General features: G+C 49.3%; 1 pseudogene; it reads left to right on the forward strand.

Moving 5' to 3' along the window:
• Positions 1-15,609: 15,609 nt before the first annotated feature.
• On the forward strand, positions 15,610-15,780 carry LOC144676711 (U2 spliceosomal RNA; annotated as a pseudogene).
• Positions 15,781-25,401: the final 9,621 nt, after the last annotated feature.

The raw sequence follows: 25,401 nt of genomic DNA on the forward strand, positions 1-25,401 counted from the left end.
ACCCTCAGTACGCAAACATCAAGTGTCACTACGTGCTGAGGTTCTACCTGTCCCCGGTGTTGCGAAGGATGGGTCTGGCCACGCTGCCGCGGAACGCTCCAAGTAGTTGGACCGTGCCGTACCACCTGTCCCTGGTGGAAAAATTTATGCAGAAAAACACCTTTGACCACAAGTCCACCAGGCAGTGGTCAGCACGTAACGTCCTAGAGGCCCTGCGAGAAAAGGAGAGGGTGGATCCTGTGGGATGGTTCCCCCAGCAGACTGTCAAAGCCATTTGGCAGAATGCCTCATCGCCAGAACTTTCCAACAAGCACCAAAACGTAGCTTGGCTGGTGGTGAGAAAGGCCCTCCCCGTCAGATCCTTCCTACACGCCAGGAGTCTCTCCCCCTCGGCACGTTGCCCTCGAGGTGGCTGTGGTAGGGACGAGACCGTTGTTCTCCTCCTTGTAGATTGTGCCTTTGCAAAGAAAGTCCGGAGAGAGATGCAGTGGTTTCTGTCGAGGTTCGTCCCGAGCAGTTCTGTGACACAGGACTCTGTGCTCTACGGGCTGTTCCCAGGGACACACACCGAGACAAACATCAATTGCAGCTGGAGGATCATCAACTCGGTGAAAGAGGCGCTTTGGTCTGCCCGAAACTTGTTGGTCTTCCAGCGCAAAGAGTTGTCCCCGACTGAGTGTTGCAGACTGGCACATTCCAAAGTCCAGGACTACGTGCTGAGGGACGCACTAAAGCTTGGGGCAGCCGCCGCAAAGGCACAATGGGGAAGGGTCGCTGTCTAAGACCTTTTGTGCTACAGCGCACCGAGAGACTGGGAACTGTTTACAGCCCCTCGGGCTGTACAGCTCAAAATGAAAGGCTGTAAATGATTGTAATATTGTTTGTACTGATGCACCTGGTGATACATTTTGTAAAAGTTTAACCTGGATTGTACCCTTGTAATGCTGTTTTTGAAATGGTTTGGAATGTGATTGAAGATATTTTATGAATAAAGTATATTTTTGCAAAAAAAATCTCTCTCCAGACCTTCTTTGCAAAGGCACAATCCACAAGGATGTGAACAACGATCTTGTCCCCACCACAGCCACCTCGAGGGCAACATGCAGAGGGGGTGAGACTCCAGGCGTGTTGCGGATTCCCTCCCCAAATCCCATTTTGGAGAGCACATCCACCATGTTTGTCCAGACTCTCCCATGTACTGTTATCAAAGCCCTTTGTAATGGTGGACAGGAAGGACTGGGACTCCGTACTGTCTGTGGGCATCACATCATACAATCCGACATAAAAGGATTTGCTGATCCTCAAAATGTCGGACTGCGATGACTTTACTGAGCTGTCTTCTCCCTTCAGGCTGCTGATCACAGAGCTCTCTCTGTGTACCTTTTGGAAGAAGAAACGTGAGCACGTCTCATCCTGCTCCACGGAGCGGACTCTGGACCGGAAGATCATCTTGAGAGGCCTCCGAGGCAAAGAGCGAGGCTTGCTGGCTCTTCACCTCTTGGAGTTCCTCCTTGATATCGACCCCCATCGACTGCAGCCGGAGCAGGTTTTTCTGGATAAAAGCAAAAAACTGCGGACGCTGGATATCCAAAACTAAAACAAAAATACCGGAAAAACTCAGCAGTTCTGGCAGCATCTGCGGAGAGGGACACAGTTAACGTTTCAAGTCCGAATGACCCTTCAACAGAGAAGTTCTGTTGACGGGTCATTCGGACTCGAAACATTAACTGTGTCCCTCTCCGCAGATGCTGTCAGACCTGCTGTGTTTTTCCAGGTATTTTTGTTTTTGTTCAGGTTTTTCTGGAGACGGGAAACGTTCCCCCAGCCTCTCCCTCTCTCTCTTGCCTTCTGAATACCTTTGAGGGTGAAAACCTCTTCATGTTACTAACAAAAACACATGAACATATGAATTAGCAACAGGAGTCGGCCTCTCAGCCTTTCAAGCCCACTTCGCCACTCAATAAGCTCCCGGCTGATCTGATCGTAACCTCATTTCCACATTACCCCCTACCCTCGATAACCTTTCACCCACTTACTTCTCAATAATTAAAAATATTCAACGATTCTGCTTCCATCGCCTGTTGAGGAAGAGAATTCCAAAGTTTCACGACTCTCTGAGAGAAAAGAATTTCCCCTCACCTCTGTCTTAAACAGTGGCCCCAAATACAAGATTCTCCCACAAGAGGAAACATCCTCTCCACATCCACCCTCTCAAGGCCCCTCAGCTTCTTGTATGTTTTAATCAAGTCGCCCCTTACTCTTCTGAACTACAGCGGATACAGGCCTAGCCTGTCCAATCCTTCCTCATAAGGCAATCCGCCCAATCCAGGTACTAGCTGGGTAAACCGTATCTGAATGGCTTCCAACACATTGACATTCTTCCTCAAATAAGGAGACCAATAGTGTACACAGTGCTCCAGATGGGGTCACACCAATGCCCTGAATAACTGAAGCATCAGCTCTCTACTTTTCTATTCAACAGTGAGGCCCGAGTGCGCAGGCGCAACTGTTGCTGACGCCTTTCCAGTCAGCGGAAGGAGTTACAGTATTTTCAGTGGTAGCAATAGAATCAACATCAGTGCTGCCTCTATTAAATAGCTCAAGGAACGCTGCTTATGGAAAACAAAGAAAAGATTGCTTTCTATTATTCTGCCTGATTGCGTTGGTTTATTTTAGATTTTACTTTTCTGATTGTGCAATTTAATTAACGGTAATTAATGTTCAGTTCAGGGATCTGTCACCTGCAACATTAAATGACATTTGATTTTGTGTTATTGGCCTGAGTTTGCTTCATTTGTTCTGCAGGTGCAGCGTAGGCCAATGTTTAATGATGCACCGAAATATCGCGAGAGTGCGCGTTGACGTTGGGACGCTCGGCTGATGTCAACATGTGTCATTTCAGGCTCGAGTGAATGGGACACGCGTCCGCCCGCCAAGCGAAAAATTCTGCCCATTGAGTTCAGTCTTTAGCCTGATTTGGGCAGTGAAAGAAGTTGTTTTGGACAATGGAGCCCCAAATACTGGAAAACCGTTCAAACAAAAGCACCATTCACTTGCAAATACACCTCTCCACCACACTCTCTCTCTCTCCCTCACTCCACTGCAGCTTTTACCTCACAACATTTTAAACCAGTTCTCTGCTGCCGCTGCTGATACCGCTCTTAAAAGTACAGCAAGCTCCCAGCTCAAAGCTCATAGACTTTACACAGCTGCTGACAAGCGTCTAAATTCACGATCACACAATTGTTACGGTGCATAAGCAGGCCAATCGGCCCATCGTGTCTGTACTGGCTCTCTGAATGAGCATCTCAATACCGAGTGTCATTCTCCTACCTTCTCCCAGTAACCCTACAGATTGTTTCTTTTCAACTAATTATCTAATTCCCTCTTGAATGCTTTGATTGAACCACACTCTCAGTCAGTGCGTTCTGGACCCTAGCCACTCTGTGTGAAAAAGCTTTCTCTCAAATCGTTTTTGCTTCTTCTGCCAGTTGCTTTAAATCAGAGCCCCTCGGGCTGTCCAGCTCACAATGCATTGAATGCATTGAATGCTAATTGTATTATAATTGTATTGAAGCACCTCAGAGAGCAACTTGATGGATGTTGATAACTCCAACCCCATTGTCTGATTGTCTGTAATGACCAGATTGAAATGATTGTAATATTCATTGATCGTATTGATGCACCTGGTGATCCATGTGTAAAAGTTGAATCTGACTGTACTTTTTGTGATGGTGAATTTGAAATATTTTGGAATGTTCTTCCAGATATTTTATGAATAAAGTATATTTTTCACAAAAAACGTTTCAGTTCTTCAAAAGAATCCCACCTCAGCAGCACCCCTCCCCTAGCCATGAGGTGGAACCTGGTGGGGGATGGGGGCAACAGCTAAAGCGAGACAAGACCTGTTGGAGTGGATGGCTCCCTTACATGTGCAAATCAGGACCCAGACGCTTCATGTGGGGCCGACAGTAAACTATTAAAAAAAGCTTTACTGCCGGACATTCGGAAAACAATCTCAAAATTACAGAAGCTGCAACATGACACAGCTCAGCCCAATTGAGGCCGTGCAATACAATGAGACAAATTATCAACTTTTGCCGTCACACCATTATTTCCTTCACAATCACTTGAGATTCCATTTTTACAATGTTTATCCGTCCTTCTCCAAGGTTATTTTCTACAACATTTTAGGAATTTTTCAACCTCAACCTGCATTTGAATGCAAGGCAAACTTGGGAACAAAATCACTTGTGAGCACAGAACAATATCTGCCAGGTTGCACCAATTTCCTCTCACTTTACTTTTAATCATCTCCCCATCATTTCATGAAGCCCCTGTGCGACAGGCAAGGTGAGTGGGAAGGGGCAGCAGAAAAGAACAACCGTGCAGATTGAGCAACTTGCAGAAAGGAAAAGGCTTGTTCTAGGAAAGTGAAAATTATCTGCGCTGTAAATACATCTTGCACAACATTTTGAACTTGATCTTCAAACTAGCATGCTTACCTGAGTGTCTTTGCTGCTCAATTCTCCCAGATCTCAGCTTTCCTCTTTTCAATTGAATTTGTCTTGGTCTCTTGTGCTTAGCACAGTTTTCAGGTTCCTCCTGGCAATGCACTGGGCTGGTCAATTCTTGTGAGTGCTCCGTGATAGATCAACACTCGGTATTTCTGTCCTCAGCAGTGGCTGCTAACCTTTGATTGTTTCAATCAAGGCTTGTATCAGTAACATCCATGCGAAAATTAAAATGCCGCTACTCTCTTCGCTCACTGCTCCTAGTCTGGTCTTTTCCTCACACTGAATTTGAATAAACATTCCAGGCTGCTGAATCGATCAGATATCAGGGACAGAGAGAAGCCCAACACCTTGACTCCTCCCCTCAGCCCAGTAAACAACAGTCACTGTACTTGATTTGCTGTTGATCTCTAAGCTTGTGAAAAAGTACATTTTGTTTCATAAAATGTGTAAAGCTACATTCCAGAACAGTTCAAATTTAACACATCAGTTTCATTCCATACAGGGTGCCTCACTACACTTAGAGTTACAGGTTACATTACAGCATTCATTTCATGTTAAACATACAGCCCGAGGGGTTTTACACAGCTTCCAGCAAGACTTGGCTTGGCCGGTGGTGAGAAAGGCTCTTCCAGTCTTTTTTCATTCATTTACACAGGACGTGGGTATCACTGGCTAGACCAGCATTTATTGCCCATCCCTAATTGCCCTTGAGAAGGTGGTGCTGAGCTGCCTTCTTGAACCGCTGCAGTCCATGTGCTGTGGATACACCCACATTGTGTTAGGGAGCGCTTCCAGGATTTGGATCCAGCGACAGTGAAGGAACGGTGACATATTTCCAAGCCAGGATGGTGAGTGGATTGGAGGGGAATCTGTAGGTGGGGGTGTTCCCATGTGTCCGTTGTCCTTGTCCTTCAGATGGTAGTGGTCGTGGGTTTGCAAGGTGCTGCCTAAGAAACTTTGGGGAGTTCCTGCTGTGCATCTAGCAGAAGGTACACACTGGTGCCGCTGTGCGTTGGTGGTGTTGGGAGTGAATGTTTGTGGATGGGGTGCCAATTAAGCGGTCTGCTTTGTCCTGGATGGTGTCAAACTTCTGGAGTGTTGTTGGAGCGGCACTCACCCAGGCAATTGGAGAGTATTCCATCACACTCCTGACTTATGCCTTGTAGGTAGTGGACAGACTTTGGGGAGTCAGAAGGTGAGTTACTCGGCGCAGGATTTCTGGCCTCTGACCTGCTCTTGCAGCCACAGTATTGAGATGGTAGTCCAGTTCATTTTCTGGTCAATGGTAACCCCCAGCACATTGATAGTGGGTGATTCAGCGATGGCAATGCCATTGAATGTCAAGGGGTGATGGTTAGATTCTCTCTTGTTGGAGGTGGTAATTTCTTGGCACTTATGTGGCGTAAATGTTACTAGCCACTTGTCAGCCCAAGCCTGGATATTGTCCAGGTCTTGCTGCATTTGGACATGGGCTGCTTCAGTAACTGAGGAGACACGAACGGTCCTGAACATTGTGAAATCATCAGCGAACGTCCCCGCTTCTGACCTTTTGATGGACGGAAGGTCATTGATGAAGCAGCTGAAGATGGTTGAGCTGAGGATACTACCCTGAGGAACTCCTGCACTGTTGTCCTGGAACTGAGATGATTGACCTCCAACAACCACAACCATCTTCCCTAGTGCTGGGTATGACTCCAACCAGCGGAGAGCTTCCCCCCATTTCCCATCGTCTCCAGATTTGATCGGGCTCCTTGATTCCACACTCGGTCAAATGCTGTCTTGATATCAAGGTCAGTCACTCTCACGTCACCTCAGGAGTTCAGCTTTTTTGTCCATGCTCGAACCAAGGCTGTAATGAGGCCAGGAGCTGAGTGACCCTGGCCAAACCCAAACCTGTCAGTGAGCAGGTTATTGCTAAGCAATGGCCGCTTGATTGCGCAGTTGATGACCCCCTTCCATGACTTTACTGATGAACGAGAGTAGAGTGATGGGGCGGTAACTGGCTGGGTTGCGTTTGCCCTGATTTGTCTGTACAAGACATACCTGGGCAATTTTCCACATTGACGGGTAGATGCCAGTGTGGTAGCTGTACTAGAACAGCTTGGCTAGGGGCACGGCATGTTCCGGAGCACAAGTTTCAGTACCGTTACCGCAATATTGTCAGGGCCCATAGCCTTTGCAGTATCCAGTGTCTTCAGCCATTTCTTGATATCAAGTGGAGTGAATCGCTTTGGCTGAAAACTGGCATCTGTGATGCTGAGGACCTCAGAAGGAGGTCGAGATGGATCATCCACTCGGCATTTCTGGCTGAAGATTATTGCAAGTGCTTCAGCCTTATCTTTTACACTGATGTGCTCCGCTCCACACTTGGTCAAATGCTGTCTTGATATCAAGGTCAGTCACTTGACTCTGTCTGTCATTTGCTGCTTATGCTGTTTGGCTCGCAAGTCATCCTGTGATGTAGCTTCACCAGGTTGACACCTCATTTTTAGGTATGCCTGGAGCTGCTCCTGACATGCCCCCCTGCACTCTTCAATGAACCTGGGTTGAAACCCCTGGCTTGATGGTAATGGCAGAGCAGGGAACTTGCCGGTTTATGAGGTTAGAGATTGTTTCGAGTACAATTCTACTGCTGCTGATGGCCCACAGAGCCTCATGGATGCAGTCTTGAGTTGCTAGGTCTGTTTGAAATCCATCCCATTTAGCACAGTGGTAGTGCTACACAACACAATAGAGGGTATCCTCAATGTGAAGATGGGACTTTGTCTCAACAAGGACCGTGTGGTGCTCACTCCTACTGATACTGTCATGGACAGATGCTTCTGCAGCAGGTAGGTTGGTGAGGATGAGGTCAAGTATGCTTTCCCCTCTTGTTGGTTCCCTCACCACCTGCCACAGACCCAGTCTAGCAGCTATGTCCTTTAGGACTCGGCCAGCTCGGTCAGTAGTGGTGCTACCGAGCCAGTCTTGGCGAAATGGACATTGCCGTCTCCTACCCAGAGTAAAGGGCACAGCAAACGATGACCCTCAGCCACCAGTCACCTCAACGGCAAGGCTGCACTTGCCCCCCACTCCCCCTCACCCACAAAAGTCGCCTCCGAGGCAGGGCAGCACATACCCCCGACCCCCCCTGTGCCCCTGAAGCCTGGAAAGCAACAGGCAACCCCAGTGAGCTGTTCACTCACCTCCAGTTTACCCAAAGTGCAGCCGCCAAGTGCACGTCACCTCTGTGCTGTTGTGAAACACGTCAGCGTGCTTTCCCGCTGACGTGGACGGATGATCCAGCGGGGGTGCAAGAGCCTGGCGGGATGGCCTGATAATGATATGCTGGTGTATTACAATGAGGTTCCCGATGACCGATGGTGGGAAACGCGGCCTGTCGTTGGCGGGCTGAGCGGACAATCACAACCTGCCTTCCCACCATCGTGAAACCGATCGCGCCACCTATCATGCCCACCACCAGCGGGCACGGAAAATTCAGGGACAAATGCGGGTTAATTAAGAAGAGCCAGCATGGATTTCTTAAGGGAAAATGGCGTTTCCCTAACTTGCTGAAATTTTCTGAAGAGGTAACAGAGAGGGTTGGTGAAGGTGATGCTGTTGATGTGGTGTACATGGACTTCCAAAAGGCATTTGATACAGTGCCACACAGACTTGTGAGAAAAGTTATATCTCATGGAATAAAACAGACAGTAGCAATGTGGATAGAAAATTGACTGAGTGACAAGAAACAGAGAGTAATAGTTAATGGATGATTTTAGGGCTGGAGGCGGGTTTGTAGTGGAGTTCCCCAGGGGTCAGTATTGGACCCTTGCTTTTCCTGATATATATGAATGGTTTAGACCTTAGAGTAGAGGAAAATTTTTCAAAATTTGCAGACGATACAAAACTTGGAAGCAACTGTGAACCGTGAAGAGGGCAGTGGAGAACTTGAAAAGGACACAGACTAGTTGGTCGAATGGGCGGATATGTGGCAGATGAAGTTCAGTGTGGAGAAATATGAGCTGATGCATTTTGGTAGGAAGAACATAGAGAGACAGCACAAAATAAAGGGGGCGTCGACACAGATGGACCTGGGTGTGTATTTGCATAAGTCATTAAAGGTGGCAGGACAAGTTGAGAGAGCAGTTAACACAGCATTCAGTATCCTAGGCTTTATTAATAGGGGCTTGTATAAGACACGAGTTAGACCACAGCTGGAGTACTGCGTACAGTTCTGGGCGCCACATTTTAGGGAGGATGTGAAGGCATTGGAGAGAGTGCCGAAGAGGGATGTGGAAGATCAGTTACGGAGTAAGATTGGAGACGTTGAGACTGTTTTCCTGAGAGAAAAGAAGGCTGAGAAGAGAGTTGATAGAGGTATTGAAAGTCATGAGAGGTCTGGAGAGAGTAGATAGGGAGAAATTGTCCCCACTTGTGAAATGATCGAAAATGAGGGGATACAGATTTAAAGCAACGGGTCAAAGAAGCAGAAGTGACATAAGAGAAACCGATTTCACACCGTGAGTGGCTAGGGTCCGGAATGCACTGACTGAGAGTGTGGTTCAATCAAAGCATTCAAGAGGGAATTAGATAATTAGTTGAAAAGAAACAATCTGTAGGGTTATTGGGTGAGGGCAGGAGAATGGCACTGGGTATTGAGATGCTCATTCAGAGAGCCAGTACAGACACGATGGGCCGATTGGCCTGCTTACGCACCGTAACCATTGTGTGATCGTGAATTTAGACGCTTGTCAGCAGCTGTGTAAAGTCTATGAGCTTTGAGCTGGGAGCTTGCTGTACTTTTAAGAGCGGTATCAGCAGCGGCAGCAGAGAACTGGTTTAAAATGTTGTGAGGTAAAAGCTGCAGTGGAGTGAGAGAGAGAGAGAGAGAGTGGTGGAGAGGTGTATTTGCAAGTGAATGGTGCTTTTGTATGAACGGTTTTCCAGGATTTGGGGCTCCATTGTCCAAAACAACTTCTTTCACTGCCCAAAATAGGCTAAAGACTGAACTCAATGGGCAGAATTTTTGGCTTGGTGGGCGGGCGCGTGTCCGATTCGCTCGAGCCTGAAATGAAACATGTTGACATCAGCCGAGCGTCCCAACGTCAACGCGCACTCTCGCGATATTTCGGTGCATCATTAAATATTGGCCTACGCTGCACCTGCAGAACAAATGAAGCAAACTCAGGCCAATAACACAAAATCAAATGTCATTTAATGTTGCAGGTGACAGATTCCTGAACTGAACATTAACCGGTGTTGTTTGTCACACCATTAAAAAACTCAAAGCAAAACGGGGGAACAAAACATCACCCGTGACAAGACCATCTTGTGCTTAAGGTGCTTTAAATTTACATTTGTGGGTGCTATGTCTAGGTGCTGCCCCCTCGCTGGCACTGGCATTGGAGGCAGCCTGCTGACTCTGCTGTCTTGTTGGCCTGGGTGACCTTGGCGGTCGTCCTCTGGCCAGTGGAGCCTGTGCTGTCCCCACCTGGGAGGGAGCGGCCAGTGCCATGGCTGCCATCTCCCCAGTCGCCGCAGCCTCATCAGATGCCACGGTCACTGGCAGAGGGGCAGAGGGGCTGCTGCCATCATCCGTAGGGCCCTGAGAGGAGCCCGCAGAGACAACAGGCAGCTCGTGCGCCAACGTGAGGTCACTCAGGACCTCCCTGCTCACCATTGATGGACGGGCACCTAGCTGGTATACTGGGTACCCCATCCATCTCACACACGGACACTGACCACCTGAGGTCATTGCCGGTGTGAGCGCTTGCAGGTCCGAGTGTATCCCCAGGGACCCCTGATCCTGTCCCTGGGGCAGCCTCTCCCTGACAGTCACCACTCTCTCCTTGGCTGAGGCAGTGCGCTCAGTGGTCATGCTCCGCATGGACTCCTCCATAATGGAGACCATGGCGCACATACCCTCATAGATCTCCGCTAGATCCTCCCGCACACCCCGCTGGACGTCCAGCATCTGCTTCCTAATGGACGACTCCAGAGGCTCATCATCAGCCTTCGACTGAGCATCGTCCTGGTCTCCAGCAGTCCTCCGACTGCCAGCACCCTGGGCACTCTCTGCCTCCGCCTGCACCTCAAACGAGTGTGAAGTGCCCTCACCAATGTGCACTGAGATACTGGACGGCCATCTAATGCTGGTATCTGCGCTGGTGCCTGCTTGACAGAGCGGGTGTGAGGCAGGCGCGTGGGGAACATGGTGATCTTCCGGGGTCAGGGGTGGCCCTTCAGGGTCCTGAGTGCGAGCGCCTGCTGCTGAACCCAAAAGGGAGAAGATGAACATGTCGTTAGTGAAAGTCATCAGACTCTCACTGTACATGCCAGGCACCCTGGTGAGACAACGGAGATCTGCTTCATGGTGCCCTCGTCTTTTGATTGTCAATGGGGACTCCAGGTTCGAGGCGCACATCAATGAAGAGGCTACACTAGAATGGTTGCACAAGCTGAAGTTCTCACCTCAGTGCGCTGCACTCTGACCTTCGTCTGATACCCCAACCTCACCATGGCTGGTTGACCGAGGTACTTGCTGCCCCTCGAGTTCCAAGGCCTTCTGCTTATAGTGAGTGAGGATGAGGAGGTGTGGGGTTCCCCGCCAGTCTGTGACCTCTCAATATTGTTATGGGATGTCTTCTCCTGAAAGTATAGAGGAGCAGTGAGTCCACTCTCTACCTGCAGCGCCATTGCAGCCATTCCAACCCCAGCTGAGGACCATCTCGCAGGGCACATCCGATTCATGGCACTCGACCCGCAAGGCACTCAGTCCATGCAGCCAGGGCTCACCCCCTTGGCGAACTTCGGCATCATTGGCAGCTGCCACTGACTGTAACACCCCTGAGGTCCATGGGGGATGGCCAGCCCCTAACTGTTCTCCACACTGACCCATGCCAACATGCTACTCATGGGCACTCATCCTTCCTAAGAATGGGTTTGGGTGCATGCCCAGTGCTCTTATTACCATTGCCACTCATTCCTTCCAGTTTCTAACACATGCCCCGGACCCTCCGAACCATATCCCCAGCACCTTCAGGCCGTCAGCCCTGACGGTGAAGGGGACAAAGGATCGGTCAGCCCAGTTCCCAAAGAACATGGCCTCGCTCTTCCCACGATTTACCTTGGCTCCCGAGGCTAGTTCAAACTGGTCGCAGATGTGGATCAGTCTGCGCACCGACAGCGGATCCGAGCAGAAGACGGCGACGTCGTCCATGTACAGGGAGGCTTTGACTTGAGTGCCTCCACTGCCTGGGATCGTCACTCCTCTTATGCCCGGATCCTTCCTGATGGACTCGGCAAAGGGTTCTATGCAACACACGAAAAGGACAGGCGAGAGAGGACAGCCCTGCCTGACTCCAGATTTCATCGGAAAGCTATCTGTTTCCCACCCATTGATTGAGACTGCGCTACTGATGTTAGTGTAGAGCAGTTGGATCCAGTTGCGAATTTCGTCCCCAAACCCCATTTTGGAGAGCACATCCACCATGTAGGTGTGCGATATTCTGTCAAAGGCCTTCTCCTGATCCAAGCTGATGAGGCAGGTATCCACACCCCTGTCCTGTACATAGGCAATCGTATCCCTGAGCAGCGCCAGGCTGTCAGAGATCTTCCTGCCCGGCACAGTGCAGGTCTGGTCAGGGTGGATCACCAATTCCAGAGCGGATTTGACCCGATTGACGATGACCTTGGACAGAAGCTTATAGTCCACATTCAACAGTGAAATGGGTCACCAATTTCTAATTTCCTCCCTTTCCTCCCTTCCCCCCTTGTGCTTGTAGATGAGGGTGATGATGCCTTTCCTCATGGATTCTGACATACTGCCGGCCAGGAGCATACTCTCGTACACTCCTAGCAGGTCTGGGCCGATCAAGTCCCACAGAGCCGAATACAACTCCGCCAGCAAGCCGTCGCTTCCAGGAGTTTTACTCTTCTCGAAGGACTCAAGGGCCTTAGTCCCTGGAACAGAAGATGATCTTGGAGGCCTCCGAGGCAAAGAGCGAGGCTTGCTGGCTCTTCACCTCTTGGAGTTCCTCCTTGACATCGACCCCCATCGACTGCAGCCAGAGCAGATTCTGCATGTTTTTCTGGAGTCGGGACATTTCCCTCTGTTCCTTTCTAGCTTTCTGGGTGCCTTTGAGGATGAAAAACCTCTTGATGCTTACCTTGATCACTTTGGAGAGAGAAACTGAGTGAACTTTTCAGGTGAATGACCTTTCATCACAACCTGAAACGTTAACTCTGTTACTCCACACAGAGGCTGAAAACCTGCTGTGTATTTCCATCATTTTCTGTGTGTATTATCACAGAGATATTCTGTTTCTGCTCATTACTGAATATTCCAAACACTTTACTCCATGAAGCACTTTTGAAGTGTTGAAATGTGTTTTGCTGTTGTAAGTGTGGCAGTTATTTTGTACCCAGCAAGGACCCATATACAACAACGGGATAATGACAAATAACCTCTTTTAACTGATGTTGGTTGAAGAATAAATGTTCAGCAGGAAACCAGGGAGAATTCCCCAGCTTGAATCGTACCTGGGATCTTTTTCAGCTACTTGTTAAAGCCTTGATTTCCGATCTCCTCCAACAGGACTGTCAGCTTGGATTAAGTGCACAAATCTCTGGAGTGAGATTTGAACCCACAACCTTCTGCTTGAGAGGCTACAGAGTCAGCAAGTGAAGCACAGGAGAAAATGGAGCTGGATCGTGAGTTTGGAGCTATACTGATGTAAGTGAAGATACTTTTAGTCAGCTGAATGGAGTGTCTCTTTAAATCTCTGCGTAGCTCTTTTCACAGACATTCTGTAAACAGCTTTTGGCTGGGTGGGTGGGGGAGGGGGGGAAGCTGTGTTGTTTTTTGCAACTGTCCCTAACCTGTTTGACCAGAATTTTCTATTTTAAATTCAGACTTTAGCGACATGTCCTCTTTGTTTTCAGTTGTCTCACTGCCCCCCTCACATCAGTGTCTTAGCTTTTCACATTGACATTTTTTTTGCTGATGTCTTGAAATTCTTTAATGTTTCTTTCCATTCCCTGGTGTAAATATCATCTCAGTCGTCTGCACACAAGTTTACAGCACAGAAACCGGCCGGGACAATTCCGGTTCGACTGTCATCTGGAAATTGGGCCCAAATAGCGTTTGAAAGTGCACTGGTATGGTTATGCTTCGAGTTACCGTTAATTAAATTGCACAATCAGAAAGGAAAAATCTAAGATCAACCAACGCAATCAGGCAGAATAATAGAAAGCAATCTTTTCTTTGTTTTCCATAAGCAGCGTTCCTTGAGCTATTTAATAGAGGCAGCACTGATGTTGATTCTATTGCTACCACTGAAAATACTGTAACTCCTTCCGCTGACTGGAAAGGCGTCAGCAACAGTTGCGCCTGCGCACTCGGGCCTCACTGTTGAATAGAAAAGTAGAGAGCTGATGCTTCAGTTATTCAGGGCATTGGTGTGACCCCATCTGGAGCACTGTGTACACTATTGGTCTCCTTATTTGAGGAAGAATGTCAATGCGTTGGAAGCCATTCAGATACGGTTTACCCAACTAGTACCTGGATTGGGCGGATTGCCTTATGAGGAAGGATTGGACAGGCTAGGCCTGTATCTGCTGTAGTTCAGAAGAGTAAGAGGCGACCTGATTAAAACATACAAGAAGCTGAGGGGCCTTGAGAGGGTGGATGTGGAGAGGATGTTTCCTCTTGTGGGAGAATCTTGTATTTGGGGCCACTGTTTAAGACAGAGGTGAGGGGAAATTCTTTTCTCTCAGAGGGTCGTGAGACTTTGGAATTCTCTTCCTCAACAGGCGATGGAAGCAGAATCGTTGAATATTTTTAATTATTGGGAAGTAAGTGGGTGAAAGGTTATCGAGGGTAGGGGGTAATGTGGAAATGAGGTTACGATCAGATCAGCCGGGAGCTTATTGAGTGGCGAAGTGGGCTTGAAAGGCTGAGAGGCCGACTCCTGTTGCTAATTCATATGTTCATGTGTTTTTGTTAGTAACATGAAGAGGTTTTCACCCTCAAAGGTATTCAGAAGGCAAGAGAGAGAGGGAGAGGCTGGGGGAACGTTTCCTGTCTCCAGAAAAACCTGCTCCAGCTGCAGTCGATGGGGGTGGATGTCAAGGAGGAACTCCAATAGGTGAAGAGCCAGCAAGCCTCGCTCTTTGCCTCGGAGGCCTCCAAGATCATCTTCCGTTCCAGAGTCCGCTCCGTGGAGCAGGATGAGACGTGCTCACGTTTCTTCTTCCAAAAGGTACACAGAGAGAGCTCTGTGATCAGCAGCCTGAAGGAAGAAGACGGCTCAGTAAAGTCATCGCAGTCCGACATTTTGAGGATCAGCAAATCCTTTTATGTCGGATTGTATGACGTGAAGCCCACAGACAGTACGGAGTCCCAGTCCTTCCTCTCCTCCATTACATAGGGCTTTGATGACAGTACATGGGAGAGTCTGGACAAACATGGTGGATGTGCTCTCAAAATGAGATTTGGGGAGGGATTCCGCAACACGGCAGGAGTCTCACCCCCTCTGCACGTTCCCCTTGAGGTGGCTGTGGTGGGGACAAGACCGTTGTTCACCTCCTTGTGGTTGTGCCTTTGCAAAGAAGGTCTGGACGTCGGTGATAGACGCTCTTTGGTCTGCCTGAAACTTGTTGGACTTCCAGCGCAAAGAGTTGTCCCCGACCGAGTGTTGCAGACTGGCACGTTCCAAGGTCCAGGACTACGTGCTGAGGGACGCACTAAAGCTTGGGGCAGCCACCGCAAAGGCGCAATGGGGAAGGGTCGCTGTCTAAGACCTTTCTGCCACAGTGCACCCAGGGACTGGGAAATGTTGAGAGCCCCTCGGGCTGTACAGCTCCAAATGAATGTCTGCAGTGAATACTAATTATATTGAAGCACCTCAGAGAGCAACATGATGTATGTTGATAACTCCAATACTTTTGTCTGATTGTCTGCATTGACCATATTGAAATGATTGTAATATTCATTGATTGTATCGATGCACCTTGTGATCAATGTGTAAAAGTTGAATCTGATTGTAGTTTTGTGATGGTGATTTTGAAATGTTTTGGAATGTTCCTCCAGATATTTTATGAATAAAGTATATTTTTCAAAAAAAAATCTGTTCTTATCAGTTTAATATCCGATACGTCCTTTATCTGGGGACCAAATATTAAATTTATTTTTGGAGCAGGGAGATGGAACAGGATCTTTCTCCGTCCATTCCACACATCGACCTGGTATTGCAGCGTCTTCAGGAATGGTGCAGTTTTGCCCTCTACAGGGTGAAAGGGAAACTGAAAAGAAGAAAAAGTCATTCAGAGCATTGTCCTGCTTTCCATCATTGATCTGGTTGAACTGAACTTGTGCTGAGTGGCAGGACAGGCTCATTGGTGCCAGACTGAGTGATGCCCCCTTTACCTTTAATTTCTCCTTTAACTCCTCTCAATTCCTCCAAATAAAAGGTGTGGCCATGGGTACCCGCACGGGCCCCCGCTATGCCTGTCTCTTTATGGGGTATGTGGAACATTCCTTGTTCCAGTCCTACTCCGGCCCCCTCCCACAACTCTTTCTCCGGTACATCGATGATTACTTCGGTGCTGCTTCATGCTCTCGTCGGGAACTGGAAAAATTTATTAATTTTGCTTCCAATCTCCACCCCTCCATCATTCTCACATGGTCCATCTCTGACACTTCCCTTCCCTTCCTTGACCTCTCTGTCTCAATTTCTGGTGATAGACTGTCCACCAATATCCATTACAAGCCTACCGACTCCCACAGCTACCTTGACTACAGCTCCTCACACCCTGCTTCCTGTAAGGACTCCATCCCATTCTCTCAGTTCTTTTGCGTCCGTCGCATCTGTTCTGATGCTGCTACCTTCAAAAACAGTTCTGCCACCACCAAACACACCTTCCCTTCACCCCCCTTGGCGGCATTCCGTAGGGATCGTTCCCTCCGGGACACCCTGGTCCACTCCATCACCCCTACTCCTCAACCCCCACCTATGGCACCTCCCCATGCACACGCAAAAGATGCAACACCTGCCCCTTCACTTCCTCTCTCCTCACCGTCCAAAGGCCCAAACACCCGTTTCAAGTGAAGCAGCATTTCACTTGCATTTCCTCTGACTTAGTCTACTGCATTCGTTGCTCCCAATGCGGTCTCCTCTACATTGGAGAGACCAAACGTAAACTGGGCGACCGCTTTGCAGAACACCTGCGGTCTGTCCGCAAGAATGACCCAAACCTCCCTGTCGCTTGCCATTTTAACACTCCACCCTGCTTTCTTGCCCACATGTCTGTCCTTGGCTTGCTGCATTGTTCCAGTGAAGCCCAACTCAAACTGGAGGAACAGCACCTCATCTTCCGACTAGGCACTTTACAGCCTTCCGGACTGAATATTGAATTCAACAACTTTAGATCTTGAACTCCCTCCCCCATCCCCACCCCCATTTCCGTTTCTTCCCCCTCCCTTTTATTTTTTCCAATAATTTATATAGATTTTTCTTTTCCCACCTATTTCCATTATTTTTAAATTTATACCTTTTATGCCCTGTTAGTCTTATATCACCCCACCCCCACTAGAGCTGTACCTTGTGTGTCCTCCCATCCATTCTTAATTAGCACATTCGTTTAGATAATACCACCACCTTCAACACCTCTTTGTTCTTTTGTCCCTGACATCTTTTGGTTATCTGATCCTATCACTGCTTGCTTGTCCCTACAACCACACCCCCCCCCCGCCCGACTTCTCTCCCCCCACCCCCCCACCTTAAACCAGCTTATATTTCACCCCTCTCCTAGTTTTACTCAGTTCTGTTGAAGGGTTATGAGGACTCGAAACGTCAACTTTATTCTTCTCCACCGATGCTGCCAGACCTGCTGAGTTTTTCCAGGTAATTCTGTTTTTGTTTTGGATTTCCAGCATCCGCAGTTCTTTGTTTTTATATCTGAATGATGCCCCCCGTTGGATTTTGGTGCAACTGCAGGGCTGCTGCTGGTTTGCACTTGTGCTGCTTGTCAGGGTGGAGCCCGGGACTGGACGATGCCCCCTGTTGGATTTTGGTGCAACTGCAGGGCTGCTGCTGGTGTGCACTTGTGCTGCTTGTCAGGGTGGAATCCTGGACTGGAAAATGCCCCCTGTTGGATATTGGTACAACTGCAGGGCTGCTGCTGGTGTGCACTTGTGCTGCTTGTCAGGGCGGAGCCCGGGACTGGACGATGCCCCCTGTTGGGTTTTGAGGCTGTTGCAGGCGCTGCTTCAGGGAGGCAGCATCAAGCAAGAAAGGTCCTGATGCTCAATGCTGGCTGTCGGGTCTTCAGCCCGTGTTCGGCCACACGCAGCAAAACGGACGGTGAAGCCGGAGGCCGAGGAAGACGGGACGGGCGCATGGGTTTCTGGGTTATCGCTTCTCGGCCTTTTGGCTAAGATCAGTTGTAGTGAAGCGACGGCTAAAACCAAAGGAGCCCCAAACCAGGGGGTACGTAACACCGTTCGGGTGACAGTGAAGGACAGTGAAGGAGGAGCACCCATGGATCGGGCCTTCTTCATCAAGCGGATCCTGTTGAAGGCGTTTGGATTGGAAGCGGAGGAGATCTACTCCCTGCAAGACTTCCCCAGCGCTGGATATTTCGACGTGACCTTCAGGAATGTTGCTGCCTGCGTCAAGTTCCTGAAGGTGTTCGAGAAGAAGAGACACCAGCCGGAGATGAAGATCCTGACGGTGGAGCCGCTCTTTGCTCTGCCGTTGCAACGGGACCGTGTGGTGACGTTGCATCTCTACAACCCCCACGTCGCTGTCGCCGACGTGTTCACCTTCCTCGCCAGGTACGTCGACAAGGTTGGGAGCTGCACCGAGGTTAGAGACGCCTTCGGGATTTGGACCAGCAAACGCCAGGTTAAGGTCACGCTCAAGACCGACGGTAAGGGAGCCGTCTTCCACCCTCCTTCCAGATTTGCTATCGGGGGAAGCCGTGGCTACCTGGTCTACGCTGGACAACCCAAACTTTGTCACTCATGCGGCAAGTCTGGTCATGTGGCGGCCAACTGCAGCGCCGCACTCTGCAAGAACTGCAAACAGGAAGGGCACCAGACAAAGGACTGAAAACAGACTAAGTGCTGCAACCTGTGTGGCGAGGCAGGTCACCTCTACAGGACCTGCCCCAAACGCTGCCTCACTTATGCACGGGCAGCCAACGCCAATGAGGGGGAAGCAGAAGAAATGCTTCGTGTCACTACTACCAAGGACTCTTGTAACACTCCAAACACCATGGCCCCCAGTGAGAACAACGGGACAAAGGAGGACACAGAGAGAGACAAGGTGGAGGATAAGATTGAGGCAGCAGACAGCCAATCAACAGCACTGCCCCCTGAACCTCCCACTCCTCAGGAGAGCGAATCAATGGAGGAGGAAGCAGCGGAAAATCAGCAGGGGGAGTGGCAGCTGGTGAAGAGAGCCAAAAGGAAGAAGGGGCTAAGAAGGGACCAAGCCACTTCCCAGACAAGTGGCAAGAGGCGTCTCCTATCCGACACGGATGACAAGGACAGCTGCTCTTCAGACGAAGAAAGGTAAGGGCGGCACCTACAGAAGAAGCGGAAAAGCTCTAGGGAGTTGGAGGACGAGACACCCGAGCTCCAGAACATTGGCGACAATGAGGAGACCAGCGCACCCCGACTTTGCCCACAACCTGAAGAGGCCAGTGCACCCCAACCCCAGCAATCTGGGAGCAGTGAAGCGCTCAGCGCACCCCAGCTCCGGGAAGCCGGGAGCAGCGACGCCCCAGAGGGGGAGAGGATTGGGGAAGCTTCTCCAACAGAGGACATTTCAAATCCCGTCCTCTACACGAATCCCCAGATGCCACCTGAGCAGAACATCTCCAATGGGGAGGTTCAGGACAGTTTCCTCAGCCCATCCAAAGTGAGGCAATTTGTGAACACTATGGGTATGCAGGAGCAGACCAAAGGTCTCGGACTCTCAGAGACAACAGGTTTGGTAAGACACTAAATGCTTTAAAATGGGTGTAAAGATTGTATCCAGAAATGTGCGTAGCATTAAATCTACTACTCGATGTGTTGCGACCTTGGACTACCTTGCCAAGGTCAAAGCTGACCTGTTGTTTCTGCAGGAGTGTGCGATACCACTTCTCATCTCCTGCAGGGGTCCAAGTGAGGCCTCACCCTCCCACTTCAATCCAGCTTCACTCTCTGCAACATCAAACATTCCAGTTAGAGAGGGGAAAGGGGGACGTCCAACATCTAGAGGATCAATGTCCCACCAGCTTCAGGTACAAGATCTCTCCTTCCTCTGGGACCTAACCACAACTCCCTTGTGGCACCACAGTTACCCACATGGCAACAGGCACAAATGTCAATGCTCGATTCCTCCAATGGGGTCCAGCTAAACAAGAGAAAGAGCCCATCAACCAGGTTGTGCATCACATCCCCACACAACATCCCTGAGGGAGAGAGAGGGGGAACTGACACATTCTGCACCTTCTGGAAAGTACAAGCTTTGTTCCTGGAATCCCTCTGATCCAATGGAGCAACTTTCAGGTGACAGGTGATGAAAATCTGAGGGACACATTCAACACAAGTCATGATTCAGTGACTCCCTCCCAACATGGAGACCCCAATGATCAGCTTCCTCTTACCAAGGAACGGTCATCTCCAAGGAAACGGAACACATCCAGGTCAAAGCGGAGCTTGTCCAGCTCCCGCTCGTCTCTTGGCAACACAAAAGTTGAAAAGGAGTCCTCAGCTTTGCTGTCCAGGAGGCAACTGAAGAAAGATTAAAAAGGGACAGGAAGTGAATCAAGTGAAGCCATTGAGATGGGACCAGCTGGAGAAAGCAGAGAGATCCTTGCCCATTGTGGTCAATGAAGCTGTATCTCCGGGTGGAGTCCTTGTCTGGGCTCAGTGTAGCTACACAGCGGTCAATGTAGAGCTTCAGGGGCATGTGGTTGATCATTGAAACAGAGGCCTCAATGTGAATGAGCTCACCCAGGTAGTAGACAGTCGAAGTGCGCTCTGTAAGCCAGTCACCTGAAGTACAAGAGGACAAGGGTTAGAGACAGTGGCTGTAACTCCCAGTGAGTGACTACAGGAAATCACTCCCCATCCACCCATCACATACCATTCATTAGGCGCAGAGAGAATGACAGATGCCCTTCTCCAGACTTGGTGGAGCTGAATGGGATCCAGGTGGGCTTGATGGGGTCACTGCTCACATTGCCCTTCCTGGAAAGGCAGGGGAGTCATTTTAGGACATCTTCAGAGACCACCAGCAGCTGTAGATCTTATTGACAAAGCGAATAAAGATTCTCACCTCAAATAACGACACTCAATGGGAACGACAGCTCCATTTGTTCTCACAATGACAGATCCATGATACTCTGGGGTGTGGTTCAGGTGGGTGGTGTAGATGAGGAAATCTCCAATCATCTGAAAGAATCAGGTGAAGGAATGAAGAACTGATCTGAAATGAGAATGTTCTCCACAGGGGCTAACAATGAAGTCATCCCATCCCCTGAAAACAATTCTGAGGGGGATGGACAGGATCAGTGTGAAGAGGCTGCTTCCCCCCAGCCGGAGGAGAGTTGATTATTAGGGGTAGGCATCTCAGGTCAGGGGGTCACTTAAGATTAATGTGACAGGGAATTACTTCATACAGCAGGTGGTGAATGTTTGGGATTCTATCCCAGAGAGCTGTGAATGCTCAGTCACCGAGTACATTGGAGACAGATGGATTTATTTTGGGGAATGAAGGGAATGTTATGATGTGGCAGATGATGCTAGTCAGGTGGATCAAATCCACGAGGGAAACTTGATTAGGCACTCAACTGTTTTGCAATTAGTATTTTATTTTGAGATCAGTGCCCGGAATTCAGGAACAGCAAAGACTGCCACAAATTCAGGAGGTTTAGATAAAAATGTAAACATTTAAAGAAAAGATTAAGCACATCCATTATGTCTACAAATTACTATAAGAACTCCCAAAATTCTGATTAATCTGGCTCCCAGTGACACCTTCATTAAGGCAACAGTTAAAAAACAGATTTGTACAGACCCAGGCAAAGCAACACCACCTGGACAGGAGAATTCAATACGAGTTGACACATCCTTGGTTCCTTTAGACAGGAACTTGATGCAGAGGCTGGAGGCTTCTCACATTTATGAAAGATCTTAGGATGTCTTCAATACTGACTCAGCCTCATCCTCTCTACAGGTAAATTCCATTGTTCCCATATCTTGTTGCAACTTCACTTTTCATAATATAAAAGTTTAGTACTAATTTATCAATAACCTTTTGAAAAAAATTAACACTTCAGCTTAGTTTCTGAAAGCTGGGTGTCACATCCCACCATTGCTTGGAAATTCAAGCTATCCAAATTTATATGAAAAAGCAAATTTTCATCACATCTCATTCTAAACCTGGTTCGATTAAACTGGACTGAAACCTCCAGTTGGATTGATCTGAATGAGGGGAATAGAGCTGAAAATCCTCAAAACAACAAAAGGAAAAGCTTGGAGGATCCAAAGAGAAGGTTCAAGACCAATGGGGCTGATGTCATAGGTTGGAGAGACTCAGGGATCAGTTAAAGTAAAGTACAATACAAGATAGAAAGCTAATTTGTAGTTTTATAAAGCAGGAGACAGCTATCTCCTCAATATCATTGACATCTCACCCAGTGTTGGAATGAAGAGTGGGGAACAACCTACAGCCCAAGCTTAGAGCAAGAGCTGAGGATTCCCATTACCTGCAACCTGCTGCCACACTCATGGAGTCCATAGTCAAAGAGGACAGTGTGGTTCTGAGAGTAGATCCTGGTTGGCCAACAACCTGCTGTCCCCAGGGTCAGGTCAGCAGCTTTGATCAGGTGCCAGGTTCCAAATAAATCCAGCTGGACCCTGAGCAGCAGCTTGTCCTCTCCACACTGCACCATCACAGTCTGCAGTGGAGACACACTTCCACCCTCAGACACACGGAAATGGGAACCAAAGGGAGGCCCAGGCGGAGAGAATTTTCTTTCGAGTTATCAACAGATCGCATGTAACTCTTTTCGAGTACATTCACAGTTCTTGGTTTCCAGGAGTGGGACATGAACCCACAACCCTCTGATTCAAAGGCAAGGGTGCTATGAACTGAGCCACAGCTGACACCAATTTTTTTTTTTTTTTTTTGTAAAAATATACTTTATTCATAAAAATCTTCAATCACATTCAAAACCATTTCAAAAACAACATTACAAGGGTACAATCCAGGTTAAACTTTTACAAAATGTATCACCAGGTGCATCAGTACAAACAATATTACAGTCATTTACAGCCTTTCATTTTGATCTGTACAGCCCGAGGGGCTCTAAACAGTTCCCAGTCTCTCGGTGCGCTGTGGTAGAAAGGTCTTAGACAGCGACCCTTCCCCATTGCGCCTTTGCGGCAGCTGCCCCAAGCTTTAGTGCGTCCCTCAGCACGTAGTCCTGGACTTTGGATTGTGCCAGTCCGCAACAATCGGTCGGGGACAACTCTTTGTGCTGGAAGACCAACAAGTTTCGGGCAGACCAAAGCGCCTCTTTCACCGAGTTGATGATCCTCCAGCTGCAGTTGATGTTTGTCTCGGTGTGTGTCCCTGGGAACAGCCCGTAGAGCACAGAGTCCTGTGTCACAGAACTGCTCGGGATGAACCTCGACAGCAACCACTGCATCTCTCTCCAGACTTTCTTTGCAAAGGCACAATCCACAAGGAGGTGAACAACGGTCTCTTCCCCACCACAGCCACCTCGAGGGCATCGTGCAGAGGGGGTGAGACTCCTGGCGTGTAGGAAGGATCTGACGGGGAGGGCCTTTCTCACCACCAGCCAAGCTACGTCTTGGTGCTTGTTGGAAAGTTCTGGCGATGAGGCATTCTGCCAAATGACTTTGACAGTCTGCTCGGGGAACCATCCCACAGGGTCCACCCTCTCCTTATCCCTCAGGGCCTCTAGGACGTTACGTGCTGACCACTGCCTGATGGACTTGTGGTCAAAGGTGTTTTTCTGCATAAATTTTTCCACCAGGGACAGGTGGTACGGCACGGTCCAACTACTTGGAGCGTTCCGCGGCAGCGTGGCCAGACCCATCCTTCGCAACACCGGGGACAGGTAGAACCTCAGCACGTAGTGACACTTGGTGTTTGCGTACTGAGGGTCTACGCACCGCTTGATGCAGCCGCACACAAAGGTGGCCATCAGTATGAGGGCGATGTTGGGCACGTTTTTTCCCCCTTTATCTAGAGGCTTGTACATCGCGTCCCTGCAGACACGATCCATTTTCGACCTCCAGATAAAGCGGAAGATGGCTCGAGTGATCGCCATCGCGCAGGAGTGTGGAATGGGCCAGACCTGCGCCACGTACAGCAACAGCGAGAGTACCTCACACCTGATGACCAGGTTCTTACCCGCAATGGAGAGGGAGCGTCGCTCCCACATGCCCAGTTTCCTTTTCACCATAGCCACTCGCTCCTTCCAGTTTCTAACGCATGCCCCGGTCCCTCCGAACCATATCCCCAGCACCTTCAGGCCGTCAGCCCTGACAGTGAAGGGGACAAAGGATCGGTCAGCCCAGTTCCCAAAGAACATGGCCTCGCTCTTCCCACGATTTACCTTGGCTCCCGAGGCCAGTTCGAACTGGTCGCAGACGTGCATCAGTCTGCGCACCGACAGCGGATCCGAGCAGAAGACGGCGACGTCGTCCATGTACAGGGAGGCTTTTACCTGAGTGCCTCCACTGCCTGGGATCGTCACTCCTCTTATGCCCGGATCCTTCCTGATGGACTCGGCAAAGGGTTCTATGCAGCACACAAAAAGGACAGGCGAGAGAGGGCAGCCCTGCCTGACTCCAGATTTAATCGGAAAGCTATCTGTTTCCCACCCATTGATTGAGACTGCGCTACTGATGTTAGTGTAGAGCAGTTGGATCCAATTTCGAATTCCCTCCCCAAAGCCCATTTTGGAGAGCACATCCCCCATGTAGGTGTGCGATATTCTGTCAAAGGCCTTCTCCTGATCCAAGCTGATGAGGCAGGTATCCACCCCCCTGTCCTGTACATAGGCAATCGTATCCCTGAGCAGCGCCAGGCTGTCAGAGATCTTCCTGCCTGGCACAGAGCAGGTCTGGTCAGGGTGAATCACCAATTCCGGAGCTGACACCAATGTCTGAGGCACAGGGGTGGCTTTGACTCTGCTCCATGGAAACCTCTGGCCGAGAAACAGTTGCCAAGTATCAGAGCCACAAACAGCTCCAACTAACACCAGCCCTGGGAACAAAGCCCTCACTACAAAATCCCCCATGATACCAAACAACTCAACCATCCCTTCAGGCACCGAGCAGCACCTTTTATACACACAAGCCGCACTCACCTGACACCAGTGAGACCAGAAGCAGCAACATTGAACCAATTAACCAGCCACAATCTCCACCAATGACAGAACTCATGGATTTATTACCAGGAAGGCCGATTTTATTTGGACCAATAGGAGTTGGTCTGGGGAGGGAATGATGTCGATGAACAAAAGGGAAGGTGTGTGATAGGGTGGAGGGCAGGAGACATTAAAGGATAAAAGGTTTCATGGTACAAAAGCCAGAGGCAGTGGTAATGGGTAAAGTAAAGAAACAAAAGATGTGTCCAGATGAGGTGTGAATGGCTGCATAGCAACCGTCTGAATGTACCGTAGAATCGTAGAATGTTTACAGCACAGAAAGAGGCCACTCGGCCCATCGTGTCTGCCCCGGCTGAAGAACGAACCCCCCCCCCCAAGCCAAATCCCACTTTCCAGCACTTGGTCCGTAGCCCTGCAGGTTCCGGCAGTTGAGGTGCATATCCAGACACCTTTTCAATGAGTTGAGGGTTCCGGCCTC

This window comes from Cetorhinus maximus, unplaced genomic scaffold (genome assembly GCF_964194155.1).
Source record: "Cetorhinus maximus unplaced genomic scaffold, sCetMax3.hap1.1 HAP1_SCAFFOLD_1835, whole genome shotgun sequence".
NCBI classification, from domain to species: Eukaryota; Metazoa; Chordata; class Chondrichthyes; order Lamniformes; family Cetorhinidae; genus Cetorhinus; species Cetorhinus maximus.